Source organism: Copadichromis virginalis, linkage group LG17 (genome assembly GCF_057382275.1).
Source record: "Copadichromis virginalis isolate Kocher_CV1m ecotype Utaka linkage group LG17, C_Virginalis_male_GT1.1, whole genome shotgun sequence".
NCBI lineage: Eukaryota > Metazoa > Chordata > Actinopteri > Cichliformes > Cichlidae > Copadichromis > Copadichromis virginalis.
Genome location: NC_140634.1, coordinates 23,217,810 through 23,238,328, shown reverse-complemented (window position 1 = coordinate 23,238,328; position 20,519 = coordinate 23,217,810). Strand labels below are relative to the sequence as shown.

Sequence of the window (20,519 nt, the reverse complement as noted above, 5' to 3'; positions counted from 1 at the left end):
TAAGGTCATTTCAACGAGATTAACCTGAAAGCACTAGTGGGAACACAACGAATATGACTGCACATTTACGCCGACATCATCCTAGTGCAAAGACAAAAACAACAAGCATGCTACTAACTTTAGCCGAGTCATTTAGACAGCTGTTAGCACATGATTCTCCTTATGCTGCTGAGAATATAGCCCAGAAGAAGCGGATAGTATAGCTTTTATTTTGGAAAGAGCCATTTCTCTGTAATAAACTCTCTTTTCCAAAGATGAGTGATTCCTCAATCAGATACAGGGCTTGCAATATCGCTAGCCCGACGTCCCGGAGCTAGCGATTTTTTCAGTCGGGCTACCAAAATCTATCTCTTCCCTGCCCGTCGGGCTATTGTAGGAAAAATATATGTCAATGCTTTTGCATTCTTTCAGAAATGTAGCTGGGTAATTATGTCATTGGCATCGGTGAGCCACTGTCAATATGTGACATATTGAAGTCACGTTTGAATTTGCGCTTGTTTTTTTGCTTTCACTTTGCAATCGTGCGAACTGTGTATAGAGAGCGACAGTACTGATTGGTGAGTGATGATAATTTGTGCACCAATTCCTCTGACATTGTCTTATTAATCGTTAGCTTACTATGCAAACATGACAAGTGAAATCTCCTGCAGCTTAAACATGTGAGAGGTTGATCGCGCAGAGAATCGCTGAGCTTATGTGAGTGCGCGTGTAAAAGCAGCAGGAGAAGTTATGACAAATCAGACTATAAGGCAAAAAGAAAGTGCAGCTTTAGGGTTTCATGGACAAAATAATTTCTGTGGCTGCAATATGACGAGCTAAATAACCAGGGCTGCACATAAGTGGTCCGCAGGTGCGCATTCGCTGTCAAAATAAAAAACACGCACAAGGGTTAGGGTTAAATTTAAAAACTGTACTTTTGAGTTAAAATATATATTTATAATTTTAATAAATGACAAATTAAAAAGGCATGAACATTTTTTTTGTATCGAAAAAATATCGAACCGTGACACCAAAGTATCGAACCGAACCGTGAATTTTGTGTATCGTTGCACCCCTAATATATAAATATATATATATATATATATATATATATATATATATATATATATATATATATATATATATATATATATATATATATATATATATATATATATATATATATATAAAATAAAATAAAAGTCTGATGTGCCTGCCTTGTGCTGCATTTTTGGTATGATTATATTCAGCTGATTAAAGGAGTAGGCAGTTGAAAAATTCTATAAAAACAAGTCTTCAGGGTGCCACTGTAGCTCACCTGGTTGATTGGGGAACCCATGGGGGCAGGGGGCCCTGGGGTCGAGTCCACCCTGGACCATTTCCTGCATATCATTCCCTCGCACTCTCTTCCTGTGTTTCTGTCTGCTCTCTACCATTCTGTTAAAAAAAAATCAAGGCTAAAAATACCCCCAGAATCTACTGTTTGTATCCCAGCTGTCAAATGCTTCCCCTGGCACCTTCTTTGACTCCAGGATGTCATCGCTAACAAGAAGCCGACAACGCTGAATCACACATTATTTGACAACCACCTAAGACTTCGAGTCTGTAGCTGATGAACCAGCTATCTGGCCGTGATCTCTGACTTTGCAGGCAAAGAAAATGCCAGCGTGACCTGTTTGCCCCGAAGCAAAAATACAAAGAAACAAACACTCTGTTTCATCACCCCAGCTTTACCGTGTGGTGAGATTTTTACCTCCGCCTTTGTGGGAATTGTTGCTGAAACAAACCGCCACAGGACAGGATGTTGCAACGCTATCCTTCCGCTATTTACGGCCCACTTTACAAATGGCATATCACAATAAGTGCATGTCTGCAGTCCAGGATATACTCCGGGTTTCACGTCCACTGGCTGACTGCGAGGTGGTGTATGAGAGGGATGGAGAGAAAAGGCTGGCGAGGCACACACAAATGCAGGAGGAGAGAGGAAAAAAACATAAAAAGATACGAGTGTATCTCATGTTGCTACTGCTGTGTACCACCTGCGGGGGTAAACAGTGATCAAAGGCCTTTCATCATCTGATACTGCCAGAATATAAAACTCTATTCAGCCTTCAATTAGGACAGAATACAGAGGGGAGAGGGGGAAAGGAGGGGTAAAAAATGGCTATAGAGGGGAAGAGAAATGGGCAAATGTTTGATACAGAGTCAGAGGTATATATGAAAGAGGAGGAAGCAGGAAAAAGAGAGAATTAGTGGCAGTGGCATATTATAGGACAATTATTTTATTACCCAGTGGAGAAGTGACATTAGGCGGAGTAATAAAAGTTAACTCGCTCTTAAAATAAAACAAGCCCGGTGACTTGAATGAAGCTGTCTTCTGGTGTAAGAGTAAGGCATTTAAGGTCCCTGATATATTTATAACCAGCGGAGCTCCTGCTGCTGCTTATGTGCTGAAATCTTGGTTTCTTCCTTCAAGCTTTAAATTCTGTTATCATTAACCTGTCATTCTTTTTAAATTAAACTTAAAAAAAAGATGTGAGTTTGCAGTAGAAAAAGCATGTTTGATTTTCCAAATGTACTTACCCGGAGCTCCTGAAGGCACTCGTGAATTTTTAACTTTCTGATTTTTGTGTCTGCAGTTGTTTTCTATGGACGATGCACACGGTCAGCAGCCTGAAACGGCCTAAAGGAAAGAGATATTTATGAGTTAGAAACCTTTAATGTCATTCTACTTACAGTAATTGTAAAACAGAGCAATACATCCCAGTGCAGTTCAATAGCATTGGCTTTCTCTGGGGAAATTAAATGGGAAAGGCCAAAACAGAAGAAATACCTTGCATGCAGTAAGGGCGGCATTTAATAAGCTACAAAACACATGGGCACACATAATTTTTAATGACATTTTTACAATTTAATGCATTCAGGAAAAGGAAAACTGTTTTGTCAAATTTTGACAGGAATGTAGATGTTATTAATTTTGCTGTTATGTCCTTAATTTATCTACCTACAAGTCTCACTGAGAGACGATCAGACATCAAAAATTAATGTTTTGGTGACGCTTTAGTGTGTTACTCTGGAAAAATGTCAGCCTGTTTTGGCTGGTTTTTCACTTTAGTGTTGGTTTAGTAATGGTTCTCAAAATATGGCGTGTGGACAGTAAGAAGAAAAACTATAAAACTATAATTACTATACGTATCAAAACATCCAAAGGAGATGATGCTTTTGGGTTGACCTTCACTTTTAGATCAGTTTCTATTCTGAATGATTGCTAAAAATTCTGGAGTATGGTGCATGAACCATTTTTGTGCAGAAAATGAACTCGAAATTACTCTTACATGATCCGCACTGTATGAGTGCTTCTGACGTTAGTGAGCCTTTGACTCTCCTGAGGTTTCCATTTTTAGTTTTAGTGAAATGGTCTCAGCAAGTGCTATGTGGGTGTAACAGCAGAAGGACCTATTATTTTATATGTAATACAGTGGGGCAAAAAAGTATTTAGTCAGCCACCGATTGTGCAAGTTCCCCCACCTAAAATGATGACAGAGGTCAGTAATTTGCACCACAGGTACACTTCAACTGTGAGAGACAGAATGTGAAAAAAAAATCCATGAATCCACATGGTAGGATTTGTAAAGAATTTATTCGTAAATCAGGGTGGAAAATAAGTATTTGGTCAATAACAAAAATACAACTCAATACTTTGTAACATAACCTTTGTTGGCAGTAACAGAGGTCAAACGTTTACTATAGGTCTTTACCAGGTTTGCACACACAGTAGCTGGTATTTTGGCCCATTCCTCCATGCAGATCTTCTCGAGAGCAGTGATGTTTTGGGGCTGTCGCCGAGCAACACGGACTTTCAACTCCCGCCACAGATTTTCTATGGGGTTGAGGTCTGGAGACTGGCTAGGCCACTCCAGGACTTTCAAATGCTTCTTACGGAGCCACTCCTTTGTTGCCCGGGCGGTGTGTTTTGGATCATTGTCATGTTGGAAGACCCAGCCTCGTTTCATCTTCAAAGTTCTCACTGATGGAAGGAGGTTTTGGCTCAAAATCTCACGATACATGGCCCCATTCATTCTGTCCTTAACACGGATCAGTCGTCCTGTCCCCTTGGCAGAAAAACAGCCCCATAGCATGATGTTTCCACCCCCATGCTTCACAGTAGGTATGGTGTTCTTGGGATGCAACTCAGTATTCTTCTTCCTCCAAACACGACGAGTTGAGTTTATACCAAAAAGTTCTACTTTGGTTTCATCTGACCACATGACATTCTCCCAATCCTCTGCTGTATCATCCATGTGCTCTGTGGCAAACTTCAGACGGGCCTGGACATGCACTGGCTTCAGCAGCGGAACACGTCTGGCACTGCGGGATTTGATTCCCTGCCGTTGTAGTGTGTTACTGATGGTGACCTTTGTTACTTTGGTCCCAGCTCTCTGCAGGTCATTCACCAGGTCCCCCCGTGTGGTTCTGGGATCTTTGCTCACCGTTCTCATGATCATTTTGACCCCACGGGATGAGATCTTGCGTGGAGCCCCAGATCGAGGGAGATTATCAGTGATCTTGTATGTCTTCCATTTTCTGATGATTGCTCCCACAGTTGATTTTTTCACACCAAGCTGCTTGCGTATTGTAGATTCACTCTTCCCAGTCTGGTGCAGGTCTGCAATACTTTTCCTGGTGTCCTTTGAAAGCTCTTTGGTCTTGGCCATGGCGGAGTTTGGAGTCTGACTGTTTGAGGCTGTGGACAGGTGTCTTTTATACAGATGAGTTCAAACAAGTGCCATTCATACAGGTAACGAGTGGGGGACAGAAAAAGCTTCTTACAGAAGACGTTACAGGTCTGTGAGAGCCAGAGATTTTCCTTGTTTGAGGTGACCAAATACTTATTTTCCACCCTAATTTACGAATAAATTCTTTACAAATCCTACCATGTGGATTCATGGATTTTTTTTTCACATTCTGTCTCTCACAGTTGAAGTGTACCTCTGGTGCAAATTACTGACCTCTGTCATCATTTTGAGTGGGGGAACTTGCACAATCGGTGGCTGACTAAATACTTTTTTGCCCCACTGTATATATGTCCGTGTTTGCTAATACAGCACACTTCTCCTTCTGCGTTACCTCTCATGGCTAAAGTGAATGACAGACAAGATCAATAAGAAATAAATAAAGAAATGTAAAACAACGGTAGCCACTGTGATGTCGCCTGCTTTTGAAGACATCTCCATTGTAACTTTTGGAAAGTAGACATCATCAGCGGGAGGTAGATCTGAGAAGCCAATGAACGCTGCATGCTTATTGGCTTGTAGCCCATTAGTCATCTCTGGTAAAGCATATTCCTGTTTATTGTCATTATGATCACAAGTGGTAACCTTGACCTACAAAGTAAACATTATGTTGCACTCAGTAAGACTTGGAACTGGTACTTGAAGACATAAAGTCAGCAGGAAAGTGTTTAGTAAAAGGTAGAGCTCAACTGAGGCAAATGCTGTTTTCCCATAGAAGGGTTGGTGTGACAGAAGAGGATGCTAGGGACAGCCTGAGATGGGAGTATAAATATCCAGGATCTGTATCCAAAGTTTGCCAGACTGATCTTGATCTGTGTGAAATAGTTTAGGATGAAACCAAATGAACACATCTATTTAACAAAAAAAAAAAAAAAATCAGGAAGGAGAACAGAGCTCATCTGATAGGCCTGTGTGGGTTAGCCTAACAATAAAGGTTTGGGATCACTGCTCTATAGCGTAAAGCAAGAAAGACCTGATCCCGAATGTTCTATACAACCAGTGTAGGAGCTGGTTTTGTAGTGCAGTATGTGTTAAATTCAGTGGAACGTTTGGCTCAGAGTCCAGGCAGCTTAAAGACACTCATGCATTTTTAAGCAGACGATCACAGCACCAATTGTTGATGAAATACAAGGCTCAGTGACACAATTTTCCCTCTCTCCTCTCATCCTCACAACGGATGAACAGATATACATGCATATTTATGATTTCTCCTCTTGTTAGGAAGCAGAGGAGGAGGGAGAGTAAGCTGTAAGGTAGACGAGATAATTCAAAAAAACAGAAGAACATATAGGATTTTTGTAAGATTAAACCAGTCTCAGTGCTATGAAGCTGCAGTTTTCTTTTAATCCACAGTCCTGATTTCTCAAAGTTGATTATATAATTCATTTGGGGGTAAAAAGACATTTTATGGGACTGAACACTTCGAGTGTGAGGCATGAAGTGTTCAAGACATAGTTAAAGCTATTTGTATGTCCAAGGCACCTGAACCCAAAATTTTGAATGTAAGATTAAATACTGACGCCATTATGCCATTTCCAGGCATTATACTTTTTCAAACTCTTCCTGGGGATTTTAAGGGGTCAGCTTTGTATTTGGTCAGTGTAGATGGCACAGCTTCGTCATGCTAAATTTGGAGGCTTTTCAGTTTTTGTTGAAGGGCGTGTCTGTGGCCCAATGGGCAACAGCAAATGACATGTTGCACTTACAGCTTCAAGCTGGTTGACTGAAGCCATCTAAAAGTTGGTCAGGAAAGTCAAAAGGGAGTTGGTGTTACTTTATTTTGAAAACCGTGAGCTTTTACCAAATGTGTGACCATGGCGGCATGGAGAATTCGATGTTTTGCAATGGAAAACAAAATTGAACTCAAACACCCAAACTTCTCGTTTGATGAGAGCTACAGAGCAACACAAGCACAATAAGATAATTTTGTATACTGGTACTGGTATACTGGTAATGTTGTTAGCCTAACCTGTGGATGGACTACATCAAAGGTTAGGCTGTTCATACAGATTGAGCACAGAAGTCAAGGAAGAGTCAAAGGCACCTTCACAAGATAAAGGGGGGAGAGATGGGGAAATGCTTGTGAGACTATAATGATATCATTACATCAAGAATCCAAACTCAATAATATTATATAAAAAAACAAAAAAACCCTCATCGCCAGACTAACCACAAAGTCAAAATAGGAGCCAAAACTCAATAATATCAAGCAAGAACCCAAAAATATTCTTTCTTTTTTAGCCATCTCTCTCCTGATTGGCTGCTACTCGCAAACAGAAAGGTTGAACAGAAAGTGGGAGGGGCTAGAAGAGCGTAATTGGAGTATTTGAAGTAGAAATAGCCTGAAATAATTTATTTATTAATTTTTCTTAAGCACAAATTCTGTGCCGAAGGGATTCTGCTTCATTTTCCAGAATAATGAGTGTGTTTATGTTAGTGTATGTTATTCATCGTGATGTGTAGGGTTTCTCTGCTCACTGACTCAGTCTCCTTTTATTTCTATACATATTATAGACGGTGTTATTCGGAGGTGTTGGTACAACCTTCGCTACCTTCACTGAGTAATGCTGTTCTAGTTGTCTGGTGGTGTGTTTGTGTGTGCTTATGCATATCAATCATTTTCTTGCTAAGAGGAAGAAGAAGAGTGATGACATCTTTTTTTGGAACAGTGGGATTTCTGGCTTATCTCGCTCTCTTTTCCTAGCCTTTTCAGGAGTGTTTGAGAGTGACTGGGTGTCTCTATGTGTGTGTGTGTTGGGGGTTATTTTGCCCATAATGCAGTGTGCCGAGGCATTAAGGGGGATTGGCTGACAGGAGCCGCTCCTTATTAGTCGTCTGCCTGGCTGTAAGAGGCTTTTCCCACTTGGAAACGGGGCTGAAAAAAAGAGGGCAAAAGGCGAAACAGACGAAAAAAAGGGAAGTAGATCTTCTTAGTGTACTAGAGAAGAGAAACCATGACGTGTTGCAAGATTAGTCAATTAACTTCCTTCCCTCACTAGGTGATTGTGACAGGAGTTTTCTGCGACAGTTAGTGTGACGTGTGTAGCCTGTTGTGACCTGCTATTTGTTAAAAATGACTACCTACACTGATCATCAGAGAAGTAGTCTCTCATCTATCATGCCGCAAATGATGTAGTAGAAGAAATTGTGTCCTTTATGGCCACAGAAAGTGGCCTGATGATAATACAGTATAATGAGCAAAAAAGCAACAACATGGTAAGTAAATCAACAAAGGCAGGTCTGAAAACTGACTGGTGATGGCTGACCACATCAATGCAAGCAGAATGACTCCTAAATACACTGAATTCGCTGTAATGGAATGAAAGTCTGATGTGATTTAAAATAAAAGAAGAGGACAGCTTTCCCAACCTCTCTTCCGTGCCACTTTATGTAATTTATGTAGTGTAGCTGTCTGTTTACATTCCACAGATGTAGAGAGGCACAGCGTTGGACCTGCTTGTACATTTTGTCAAGAAATAACCACCATAAATTACACCTTCAGTTTCTGAAAATGTGTTTTGACATACTTAAACTTCCTTAGGTAGCTGTTAGTATAAGGTTTGAAACCCCTTTTCCATTAAGACTGCCTTAATACTTCATGGCATTGAATCAACAAGTTAATGGAAACTTTCCTAGCATTTGCTCCATATCGACATGATAGCATCGCAAAATTGCTGCAGATTTGCCCATGCACGTTTTGGATTGAGATCTGGTGATTGTGGTGGAAATTAGAGTAGAGTGAACTCATTGTCAGGTTCAAAAAAATCAGTTTCAGATGATTTGAGCTTTGTGACATGATGTGCTATCCTGCTGGAAGGAGCCATTAGAAAATGGGCACACTGTGCTCATGAAGGAATGGATATGATCAGCAACAAATTTCAGGTACATTGTGGTTTTTAATGAATGCTTAGTTGGTAATAAGAGTCCCAAAGACTAGAAAATGTCCCCCACATCATTGGAGCGCCACAACCAGCCTGAACCACTGATACAAGGCAGGATGGATCCCTGCTTTCATGACATCATTTTCATTTTGGTAAGCCTGTAAGCATCCAGTGTAGCCCATCTGCTTCAAAGTTTGACATGTTATGCATTAAGACATGTGGGGTTGAAATGGTACTGAGGGGCCAGAAATGTGCAGAAACTGTCCCCCGCACCACTATACCACCACCAGCAGCAAGAACTGTTAATACAAGGCTAATCGATTCAACATTTGTCCAGTTTGGTAAACCCATGTGAAACCTTAGCCTCAACTTCCTGTTCTTAGCTCATAGGGGTGGTACTCTGGTGGCCTTCTGCTGCTGTAGCCCATCTACTTCAGTTTGACATATTGTGCATTCAGAGATGCTCTTCTGCATACCTTGGTTGTAGCGAGTGGTTGTTGTTGCCTTCCCATCAGCTTAAAGCACTCTAAACTTTTCAGACCTCTGGTACCAACAAGACATTTTCAAATATTTTCTCTTTTTTTAGACCATTATTTGTTGTTTATCTGTTTTACATGATCTGTCTATGGCTTTAATAGATTATTTTAAATACCTATAGGTAGATACCAGAAAGATGATTACATTCATCTGGATAAAGTACGTTCAGTGAGATACAAGCGGAATCAATTTTCTGTGATTACCTGGATGATTGAGCATGCATCAAGACTTATTGGTACATAGATATGCAGGTAATTACACCTAATGTCCACCTTCAAAAATAACTTGCAGTCTACACACTTATCTCACTTTTCTTAGATGAAATGCACACAATGATTAACATACTGTAGAGAAAAGCACTCAGAGTCCTTTATTTTTAAGTAAATTTGTGTGAATAAATTTCTCTTTCACTAATGTTGGATGGAAATAAAGAGAAAATCATTTTCATCACTCAACCCATTTTGTCATCAAAACACTTAACAGGCCATGACAGTTGTAGCTGCTGGGCTTTTATGTTTGTGACACTGATTGCTTTTGACTAGCTAATGAATTAATTATGACAGCCGAGGTCTTGCTTTGATCTATCAACTTATTACTAAATTTACACTAAAACTGGTTTGTTTGCACTGTTGGCATTCACCATTTAAAACAACCAAAGGTGCTCAGGATGGATCAGCATACATCTACATACCAACCATGTATGAATGTGGATAGACTGCTGGTTGAACGATTAGTTGCATAGACAGCTGACTGACTCGAATTACAAGCTGTTTAGCTGTTAGTGAGTGTTGTGAAATAGGCCACACCTTATTAACCTTGATGCAGAAACCTTAATTTTGTCAGTAAAAGGTATTTTATGACCCAGGAGGTGAGCTGGAAGATTTCCGGTTGGCGTGTTTCTCAGCTTTCCTGTTTGCCTGGATATAAGTTTGATTGTCTTGATTTGTCATATCAAATTGCATATTACCACCTTGCAATCACTTGGCGATGATCAGTTTTTTGCTATTATGTTCATGTTCATGTTTTGTTTTTTTTAAGTTTTCCTTATAGTTTAGTTTTTTTCCTTCTTTTTCCTCAGTCGAAGTGCCAAGAGTGGTGAGCCTAAACTAAACATGCCATGAAAACTTTGCAAACCTCTAACTTGTCATAGAGAACTGTCATGTCTGCAGCATGATAAGTGCATGTGGGCCATCATACTTCTGCTTTTGTTTTTTTGTTCTTTTGGCCACCCACTTCAACCGCGACATACAGCTATATTACACCCAAAGAACACCATCTTTTGATAGCAGTGTCCCCATTTCTTTAATTGATTTATTTATTTTAAGCTGATGGGCGAACAGGTTTACGTGATAGTCCCCTGACAGTCGACTGAGATACCCTGCTACGTTGCAGTGTTTCTGTCAGTTGTCGAAACCGAGGTAGAAAAGTAAGCATTACCAAGAGTGAGTAAAGTCAATTTGAGTACTACAGTACATCAATACAGAGGGCTATCTATAGCCATGTTTCCCTGGTATGTAATTGTACTTTGAAAGTAGCACCTCCTCTCTCTCTTCCAACAAGCCCATCTGTCTTGATAATGAACCTGTGGAGTTCACTGCTGAGGTGACACAGACTCCATCACTGCAACTCCGGCCTTTCTTCCTCTGTGTCTCACTCCTGTCATATCACAATGAGCTTTATCACCTAATAGGTTTGCACATACACAAATTATTTATCTTGTTTTTTGTGAATGACAATGATAAACTTAGGAGAAAATAAAGTAAAATTACAACCCGTGAGAACCCAATGGAAAACCAAAACAATACAGAAACATCTATTATAAGAATATGATATAAAGTATATAAAGAATATATAAAAATGGTCTGTTTTTAAAACAAAGGAGGTGTAACATGCACTAATGTAACACATGCACAGCTGTGGTGACCTCAGCTCTGGCTGTATTAAAGGGTGTCATGATGCTAGTTTTGCTTCCCCTTGTCTCGTTGGTCTGATTGTGTTCAGCTGTCTTCCCTGGTGTTCCCCATCTCCCTGATTACGTGGTATGTACATAATGTCTGAATCTGCCTTTATTTTTTGTTGTGTTGTTCCTCAAGGTTGTTCCCTTCCTCACACTATTGTTTTTTTTCCTCCTACGTTGATTTGAAGGTTGCAGCTGAAAATTCCAGCTAGACTTTGTATTTTTAATATCCCTAATATAACATGGTTACACTTAGACCCGGTCAGTGGAGAGTTGGAATGACGGCATTCACAATTAATTTCCTTGTGCACAAGCTCCTCGCTCTTATTTTGAAAGTTTTGCTAGTCCCAGCCCTTCCTGCTTCATTTTACGCACTTACTGGCTTGCCCAGATTCACATTGGATTGAGTGGACTACTGGTGTCAGTAGTCCACTCAATCCAGAAGCCATCATTGGTGGAGAACTGGTTCATCTGTCGAGACATCAAGTAGAACCTGGACTATCTCTGCTATGTCTAAATCTGTGGAAACGCTGGGTTCCTTAAAATCAGTTTTGGAAGATTATCTAAGCGGCCTAAGTGGTCAATGAAGAAAATATTCAGTTGGCACATTTTTGTGTAGATACATGAATATAAGAATTGCAGTTTCTTCTAATACCATACTTTCATTAGTCTTTTTTTCCATACTATTTTTACTACTTTTTCCAAAAAGAAATTGGATGGTTTATATTTTCTGCATGGCTGTAAATCCTGGAATAGATTTCAGTATCTAGGGTTTACTCACAGGCATTTTCTGCCAGGTAGATTGCTCGGCTAAAGAACCGACAAAAGGGCATTTCATTTTTTTGATTTATTTTCATTGCTTTATTGTCTGGCCTAATCATCTTTCAGAGGTATCTCAGAGGTTTTGATGGATGAGAGAGATCTGCGGCTCTGCTGCCAAATGCCTGTGCTGACTAATTTGGTGAAGCCCACAGCCAGCTGCTCCATCAGGGGCCGATGCTCGGGAAGGGGATTTATGCTTTACTCTGTCTGGTTCACATGCCGCCAGGCGTGCTTTTCTTTTTGTAATTCTGGACCTTTAGGGTGTGCACACCGCTTCCTGTTACGCACTCTGCCATGACCGCAAACACGTACATCCTACATGGATTAAAAAACCTTTTGGAAGAGTCTTGTATTTGTGTTTATTTTGTGTGTGTGTGTGTGTGTGTGTGTGTGTGTGTGTGTGTGTGTGTGTGTGTGTGTGTGTGTGTGTGCGCGCAGGTAGGATTACCGAGCACTGATCATCTCCCAGCACTCAGAAAGAGGAGTCCTCATTTAAAGTCAAAGCTTGCTCTTGCTCACACACACACACACACACACACACACACACACACACACACACACACACACACACACACACACACACACACACACACAGAAAACACACACACACACACACACGCACAGAAAACACACACACACACAGAAAACACACACACACACACACACGCACAGAAAACACACACACACACACACGCACAGAAAACACACACACACACACACGCACAGAAAACACACGCACAGAAAACACGCACAGAAAACACACGCACACACACACACGCACAGAAAACACACACACACAATACCCAGCAGACCTCAGCTGCACAGACACACTATAATTAGTGAGACAGCTTCTTTATCTCACTCTCTCGTTCTGTGTGTGTGTGTGTGTGTGTGTGTGTGTGTGTTTCCCTCTGTGTTTGTTAATTGCTCAGGTTAGATTAGAGTTATTAGTAAATGATTAATTTTATTAGGCAGATGTAGCCTGACATTACAGAGACAGTGCATCGACCTTTTTGTGAATCTCCCACTGTACTGTGAAGTGCAGCAGAAATGTTCCCAGTTTTCCCGTGTTTGTTCGTTCTTTTCTTCTTTGTTTCTTTCTCTGATTCTTGTACTCTTTGCCATCTTTCTCTGTGCGTGTCTATTCTAAGCGTTAAAGGTCAGATACAGATGCACAGTGTGAATCTGGTGCCACCCCCACATTACATGCTCGCTCTCACACACATGTAACACACAGGCACGCACATACAGGCTCACTGACAGACTGTGTAATTATGTAGGTGTCAGGGGAAGATGTGAGGGAGAGAGGGAGCCCGGGTGAGGAGAGGGTCGTATCACTCAGGTTCTGGCTCTTCATGACATTTATTAATTGATTGCAGAGTAGGATATACCTAGTGTCATCACTGCTGCTCAGATCTGTGTATGACTGGGTGCTGTTTGCAGAAATTATGTTAAAATATGTCTATAGATAAGATTTAACATTTTTCCAGTTTCATTATTAGTTTTGCTTCTTCTTCATCGACTTTGTTATTGATTCCTTATCAGTTTTCTGTGGGGGCCTGTGCAGATTATTGTTACAGAGTATTTAGGAGCTCCACCTCAGGTGAATCGGGTATCAGTTGTTAATTATTTTGCAATTTGCAAATGCCAAAAAACCCACCATTGTTGAAAGAATGTTGTTATATTGGAGGCATATGATTCCAGCAGAGTGGAAAATTGGCACCAAAATGTTGTTTCAAACATGACGTGACATAACAAACATGATTAGAATGTTTTTTGTTTGATATCATGTTGCTATTGAAATAAAACAATATGTTATTTATTTAGTTATTTTAATCTAGCCTAGAAAAAAAAACATCCTTGAGGTTGCGTAGGAGTTCGTCCAAACACTCTACATGTCGTTTGGTAAACCTGGAGAGGGCATGCAGTCGTGTCCCATGGGGTTTCCATGTGGGGGTTGCTACAGGAGTATGGGGTAGCTGGCCAGTTGCAGTCTGTGTAATCGTAGTGATTACTTAGTTCACACTGCAAAAATGAGTCAGACTCACTCCTGGTGGGTCCTGCCCTTTGACATCGATTCTGTTTACAGCTTTTACAGGGACAATTTCTCAGCACAGCCAAGTAGCACAGGCTCTCTGCTTTGGCCTCGGGATGATTTGGATTGAGTTTTCACTTCCAAGTCTGAGAGCGTGCCTTGCCCATTCCCGGAGTTGCTGCTCTTCGGGTCTCATTCATGAGTGGTGTGTGGAGCAGGAGATGGGATCTTTTCTTTTCTTCTCTTTTCTTTTTTTTTTACACCCACATTTTTGCCTCATAATGTTACTTTATTTAACTTTACACAAAAGCAATTAAAAACAAATATAATTTTTACCTTACTCATGTATTTTGGTGTCCTATTATAGGCTGCTGAAAAAACAGAATTAAATACTCTTGTCTTCCAGTAAGTACACAAAGACATTTTTAGAAATCTTTTTTTTTGATTTGGGGTGATTTTTTTTCTTTTACTTTACAATTGGTCATCAGTATGGTAATTTTAAACAAAACCACTCTTCACTTGTATGACTCAGTTATGTTGAGGTGCTTTCCCAGTTCGATATCCATCTAGTGCCGTGTGTGGTTGTTTGTGTTACAGTGCAGACAGACTGATTTAAAAAAAAAAAAAAAAATCCCAGTAAGGCCAGTTGTTCCTAGTTCTGCTGCTTTTTTCTTCCCTACTGCTCTGTTTAGAAAGCTGTGCTATTAACCTGAGCAGACATGGTTTTACTTATTTACATCAATTTGCGTGTCCCATTGACTTTGTGTGCATGCGTCCTGTTTAAAGTTAGCTTTGCATTCAGTCTGAACACGCCTTTGGAAGAGCTGACGTTCTCCAAGTTTCTACAACTCCGTTTTTCAAACCTGCCCAAACATGCTGTCTCGTATAAAGCTGACTCTCAGCACTTTGCTTTAGAAATAGTTGGCATGATAAATGTGCAAACTGAGTGACAAGTGAGAAATCCAGTCATTGCCCTGTCATGGTGTTTTTAAAGAAGTGTGATCACTGTGTGATCTAATATGTGACAAAATTGTTCATTTTGTTTTTTGTTATATGAAATCAATATCATAGTTTATTTATTTCACCGCGTTCTCAGAAATTGGCAGTGAACGGCTTCACCTGCAGGGTGTTTATGTGGTATTGACTTCATGTATTGAGTACAGCATTCATACCCTGCCTTGTTTGGTACATAAGTGAAACAAATACAGCATGTCGCTCATTAAAAATGTGTTTTGTGGTTAATGTTGTTTCATAAGCCATGTTTGCAATCCACCTCAGTTCACTTTGTGTCACTCACAGAACAGACTTGGTGTGATTTGGACCACCTGCCTCTTGAAAGTACTCATAATTTCAGCGTATTTGTGGGTCTTTAGGGCATGAAGCTTTAACACTTTTGGAAGCCCTCGTGTGGTATGCCCTCTACATTTTTGACATTAATAAAATCCTATTTCCTCTTTCGCTCTTACTGGGAAATCCAGAATATCTCTGCTTTTTCAAAGCCAATGAGTAAGAGACCACTCTCTGTATCTGTGTGTGTGTTTCAGCAGTATGTTGAGTTGACACTCCACCACTATGACTGTTAGTAGCTAGTTCACAGACAATAAGAAGTGCTCTCACTTTCTTTCTATCCTTCCCACTTATAGAAACAGAGTGGGTTTTCTGAGTGGGAGTTTTTGGAAAAGATACACTGCTGACTCTGCTGAACAAAGAGAGAGAGATGCTGCTGGCTGAAGCAGCTCAAAAATACCAGTAGTACAGTAAAAATTTAAATTTTGTGCATTTTGATATTTCCTCTACTCAGATTTTAGAATAAAAATATTCTGGCTAGATATGTTACTTGGACCTCAGTCAAACAGGCCTGAAGACCAGTTGGAGAACCTCAAACAGCCTTTGAGGAACACACTCTCCTTGTTAGCCATCTTGTTTGAAAGGTCACCAAAGTGGGTGGTTCGATCTCCAGCTCCTGAAGTCCATTGGGTGAGATGGTTAAACGACCCCTCACCCCAACAACCCCCAGTATATGGTTGCCACTCTCTGAGCCTGGTTCTGCTGGAGATTTCTTCCTGTTAAATGGGAGTTTTTCCTTCCTGCTGTTGCCAAGTGCTTGTTCATAGGGGGTCATCTGATTGCTGGAGTGTTCTCTGTATTATTGTAAGGTCTATACCTTACAATATAAAGTGCCTTATGATGACTGTTGTTGTGATTTGGCAACAAATAAATAATCTTGAATTCACATTAAAAGCTTCTCTGGTGGTAATTAAAAATATTGTGTGGATGGATGAACGTGGCTTTCAGTATTCAGTTAGAGCAGAAAAGGTCTGTTAATGTACCAGCCCATTACCTGCTGTAGTCATCATAGGCGTTGTTAAAACCAATTCCAGCCCTGCCTGTGACTTCTTTGACACGGTGTCAGTTTGGAGTCCAGTAAATATAAATGCTAATTAAGCTTGCATTCACTATTTGGTTTTGGCTCCTGCTGCCAAAAGTCATAGATCAGTGTTGAGAGGTTAATGAAGCAGAGCTTTTCTCCTCATAAGAGTAACACTGGCAATTGTCCAACCAATGAGAATTCATTTAGATGCATATTTTCAAGAAACCATCAAAAAGATTGAATCTGATGTGCATTCAAAACAAAAAGTGCAAGTGATTTCACAAAATAAATAGGAGAGAGGATGGAGTAACGCCGTGCGCTGAGAGGTGGATGAGGTTGCGGTGGGGTAGGAGAGAGAGGTAATGTGTGAAGGAGAGATGTTGATCGTGAGGAGGAGGAGAGAAGCCAAGGCCTTTGGGCAAAGCCAAGACCGCCCACAGATGCTCTCTCCTTCACTCCTTCTCTCTCTTCTCTCACACTTCATCCCTTTCACTTCTCTCTCCATGTGTCCTCTTGTCCTGTCTCTCATCTCCAGCCTCTCTCCACTTCACACTCACTTTCTCCTCCCTTTCCTCTCTAATCCGACTTGTCCTCCCTCTCACTCTCTCACACCCCCAGCGGAGAAATAATGTAGGCCAGCGTAAGGGTGAAGTGAAGGGAAAGCATGCGTAATCAGAACTTCACCTTTGCCAGAGAACATCACGTGTGTTCTGTCTTAAAGTCATTGGAAACTTTTTCATAATATTTCCCCAATTTGGTACTCTGCTTTTACAGATGTGCCAGGGAAGCAGATTAACACCAACCAGATTTTAGGCCATTTCTCAGACCATAAGAAAGAAATTGCATTATTGTAATAAAGTTGAACAGCCTTTTCCTCAGACCATTATAAAATAGTCTTTAAACCCTTGCGAGCACTTTGAAGCAGACTTTGTTTCATTTTTATCCCAGGAAGTCACCGGTGGATTGAGATCTATCAGCGTGGAGCGTAGTGGTTGCTGTATTCAGGGACGCAGAGGCTCAGGAACTCCAGGGAACAAAACATAACAAAACAAGACAATTATTCTGACTTTGGAGCTAAATTCTTTAGCTTGGCAGTGAAAGTTAATTGGCTTTCCAGTGTTGCAGTATGATAAGTGTTGATGAAAGCCTTGAAAGTGCAGGCTGGAAAAAATACACAAGTCATGTAGAATATGTGAATTGGTGCAAAGACAAAAGGATTGAAAAAGGGCACACATAATGGAGAGGGTAAAATTGACATGCGTGTCATTGTGAGAGAGGGAGAGAGAGGCGATGCTTATAAATAGAGGGAGGAAGGTCAGAGGGAAAAGAGTCAGGCTTCCTGTATCCAGCCTCATAACCGGACACAGACACGGACAAAACACACAATAAAAATGTGACGTCAGTGTTTTACATGACCTCAGCATCATCAGTTACATTTTATGATGATTTAATATCATAAATTATTTTTAAAAATATGCAACTATTGTCATCTTTTCCTCCCAGCTGGTCTTCTTTTATCTTCTGCTCATTTTTCAAGAATTAACCTTGAGCATTTAAAAAGTCGGGATGTACAAAAGTTTGGTTATCAGAGTTACATGTGATTAGATTTCTCCTTTCTCTTTACCAGTAGTACAAACCCATTTGAAGCCATATAAATACATAATTTCAGACTTGATAAACTTGATTAGATAAGACTTAATGAATCCTTTGTCTTTAAAGTACATATCTGTGCTCCCTAGCTAGCATGCTTGTGCTGTTTCAACATCTGCTTCTTCTATGAAACTGTTTGCTTTGCATGTAATTCTCACATGCAGTTTTTTTTGTAGCACGCCTCATTATCTGTGTGTGTGTGTGTGTGTGTGTGTGTATTTCTTGGTCCCCACACTGCTGTGGCGTTTACAAAACAGCGTTGTTGGCCAGAAGTGCCTGCTTGTTAACTTTGTGTGTTTTACTGTGTATGTGTGAAGACAGTGATCTAATAAGAGTTGATGGTGTACCCGACTGCAGCTGCTCTCACACACCCACTCCCTGTCAGAGACACACGGAGAAGAGAAAGTAGACTGCAATTAAATATATAATAGATATTCAAATAGATAAGAAATACCCCAGCTTCAATACACGAGTCAATACATGAACAGCTCATGAGGAGACATAGTAGTATGGCAAAAGTGCAGTACGGTGCTAAATTCACCTCTCAAAACTGGTGCAGTGATTTATTCAGACGTGCAATGAATCATGGGAATGCAGTTTATAAGGCAAAAACAGAGCTTTTACAGTTCCAACAGGTTCCACATTTTTGGTATGACCATGTTTATTCTTTAACATAGCAACTTTCTTAGCTCTTCTGTAATTTCTTTATTAAGTATTCTTCAGGAATAATTCTTCAGTCTTCTTGAAGATTCTGAGCTCTGGGGAGTGTGTTTTTCTATCCAGGTATGTTTTTACTGCATTGGCAGAGTGTTTGGGATCATTGTCATGCTGAAAACTTAAGCTGTTTCCAATCTGATCCCTTCCAGATGGTTTTGCGTGGTGAATCTGAATATGTTGCCACTTTTCTGCGTTTGTAATTCCACCAATTCTGAAAACCACCAACAGCACTGGGCGAACCACAATCCCCATCACCAAGCCTTCACCGTGTTTCACAGATGGCTGTAGACACTCTTATATCTCTCCCCTGATCTCCTCCGTACACAGTGATGACCAGAAACTTCAAGTTTTGATTCATCACTCAATCAGACCTGTTGCTACTGATTTTCAGCCCAGTTTTTCTGTAATCTGACATACCTCAGCCTTTTCATCCAGTTTCTCTTCCTTAAGAATGAACGCTTTAGTGAACAATAGACATATATTTATACATGGTGTTGTTATATAGTTTGTCCAGCACAGAGACCCCTTCAAGTTTTCCTTTCAGTATAGCTCAGATTTTCCTGTATTCCCCTAAATTATGCCCCCTAAATCCCATACTTGGTCACTTTAATTAAAACCACTAAACTCCTGAATTGTTTCAGTCAGGGTCACTTTGTTTGTATTTTGAAGGATGTGCATGACAGTTGTTCTGTTATGACAGCTAAATTTTCCATCTGTGGGTGTGTGAATCTCACCAAAGCAACTTTCTCATTAGCAAAATTCAGCATACAGTACTTGAGATGCAGCAACCTGCTATTAACTGTCTACATTCACAGGTTACTTTTTTTTTTTTCATCTTATTTGTTACTATCTTACTTTTATTAGAGTCAGTCTGCCAACAGACAGGAAATGGTAATCAAAAAGGAGTTTCATTTCTTTTTTTTCTCCACTTTTTGAGCAGAACCAAGATCTTCAGTATAAAATAAAGTGTTCTGTGCAGATAAAGGTAAATGTAATTATTGGGTCAGATTAGGAATTAAAGTGTTAAAGGACCTGAGTAGGAATCAGGACTCTGGACTGCAAGTGCATCAATCTGAAATTTAATAATCACTTGTTGGGCACCTGTTTTACCCAACAGACCTGTGAGTTGTCACAGCAGGAAAATCACAGCTGAAACACATTTTCTGTTTCCAACAAATCTATGCCAGTGAGGCAGCTTGAACAATACTTTGACCTCGAAACCTTCTCGACAAAATAGCTCATTTTTTTTGTGTGTGCTTATAAATGATGATGACACATTTTACGGCAGAAAGTGACAGCTCTGCTGTAGCGTATTTTTGTATAACTTGTGGAAAGGGCCCAAAGACAAAGAACAGAGTTTTTTTTTCAATAATAAGAACTATTCAATAATTTGATCTGGGATTGTGGTACCTCTACTTTAAGATGTTTTTTTTTTTTTTAGTCACTACGTAACAATAAACATGTTTATATGGACACAAGTAACTGGGTTCAAAGCTTATTTATATGAAGCATATACTTTATAAAAATAAGGTCATCAAAAGATTCTTGCCAAATCACACTCATTCGATCAAAAGAGCAGGAGGAAAGTAAAATCTGTGGCAGCAAGGCAACGATTAAAAGACAGAAAACACAATTTGTTCTTCAGCGTCATGATCAGGTTACTTTGGTCCATTTAAACAGTGAACAGTTTAATCCAAGTTTTAATCAGACGAAAGATTTTTTTCCCCCATGTAAACACAGACGATATCTTAATGAAAGCTTATGTAAGTTTGCCTTT

At 40.1% G+C, this 20,519-nt stretch overlaps 1 protein-coding gene across 6 annotated transcripts in view; it reads left to right on the top strand.

Moving 5' to 3' along the window:
- dgki (diacylglycerol kinase, iota) overlaps positions 1-20,519 on the top strand; it is a 104,175-nt gene that overhangs the window by 6,756 nt on the left and 76,900 nt on the right. The window lies entirely within an intron of this gene.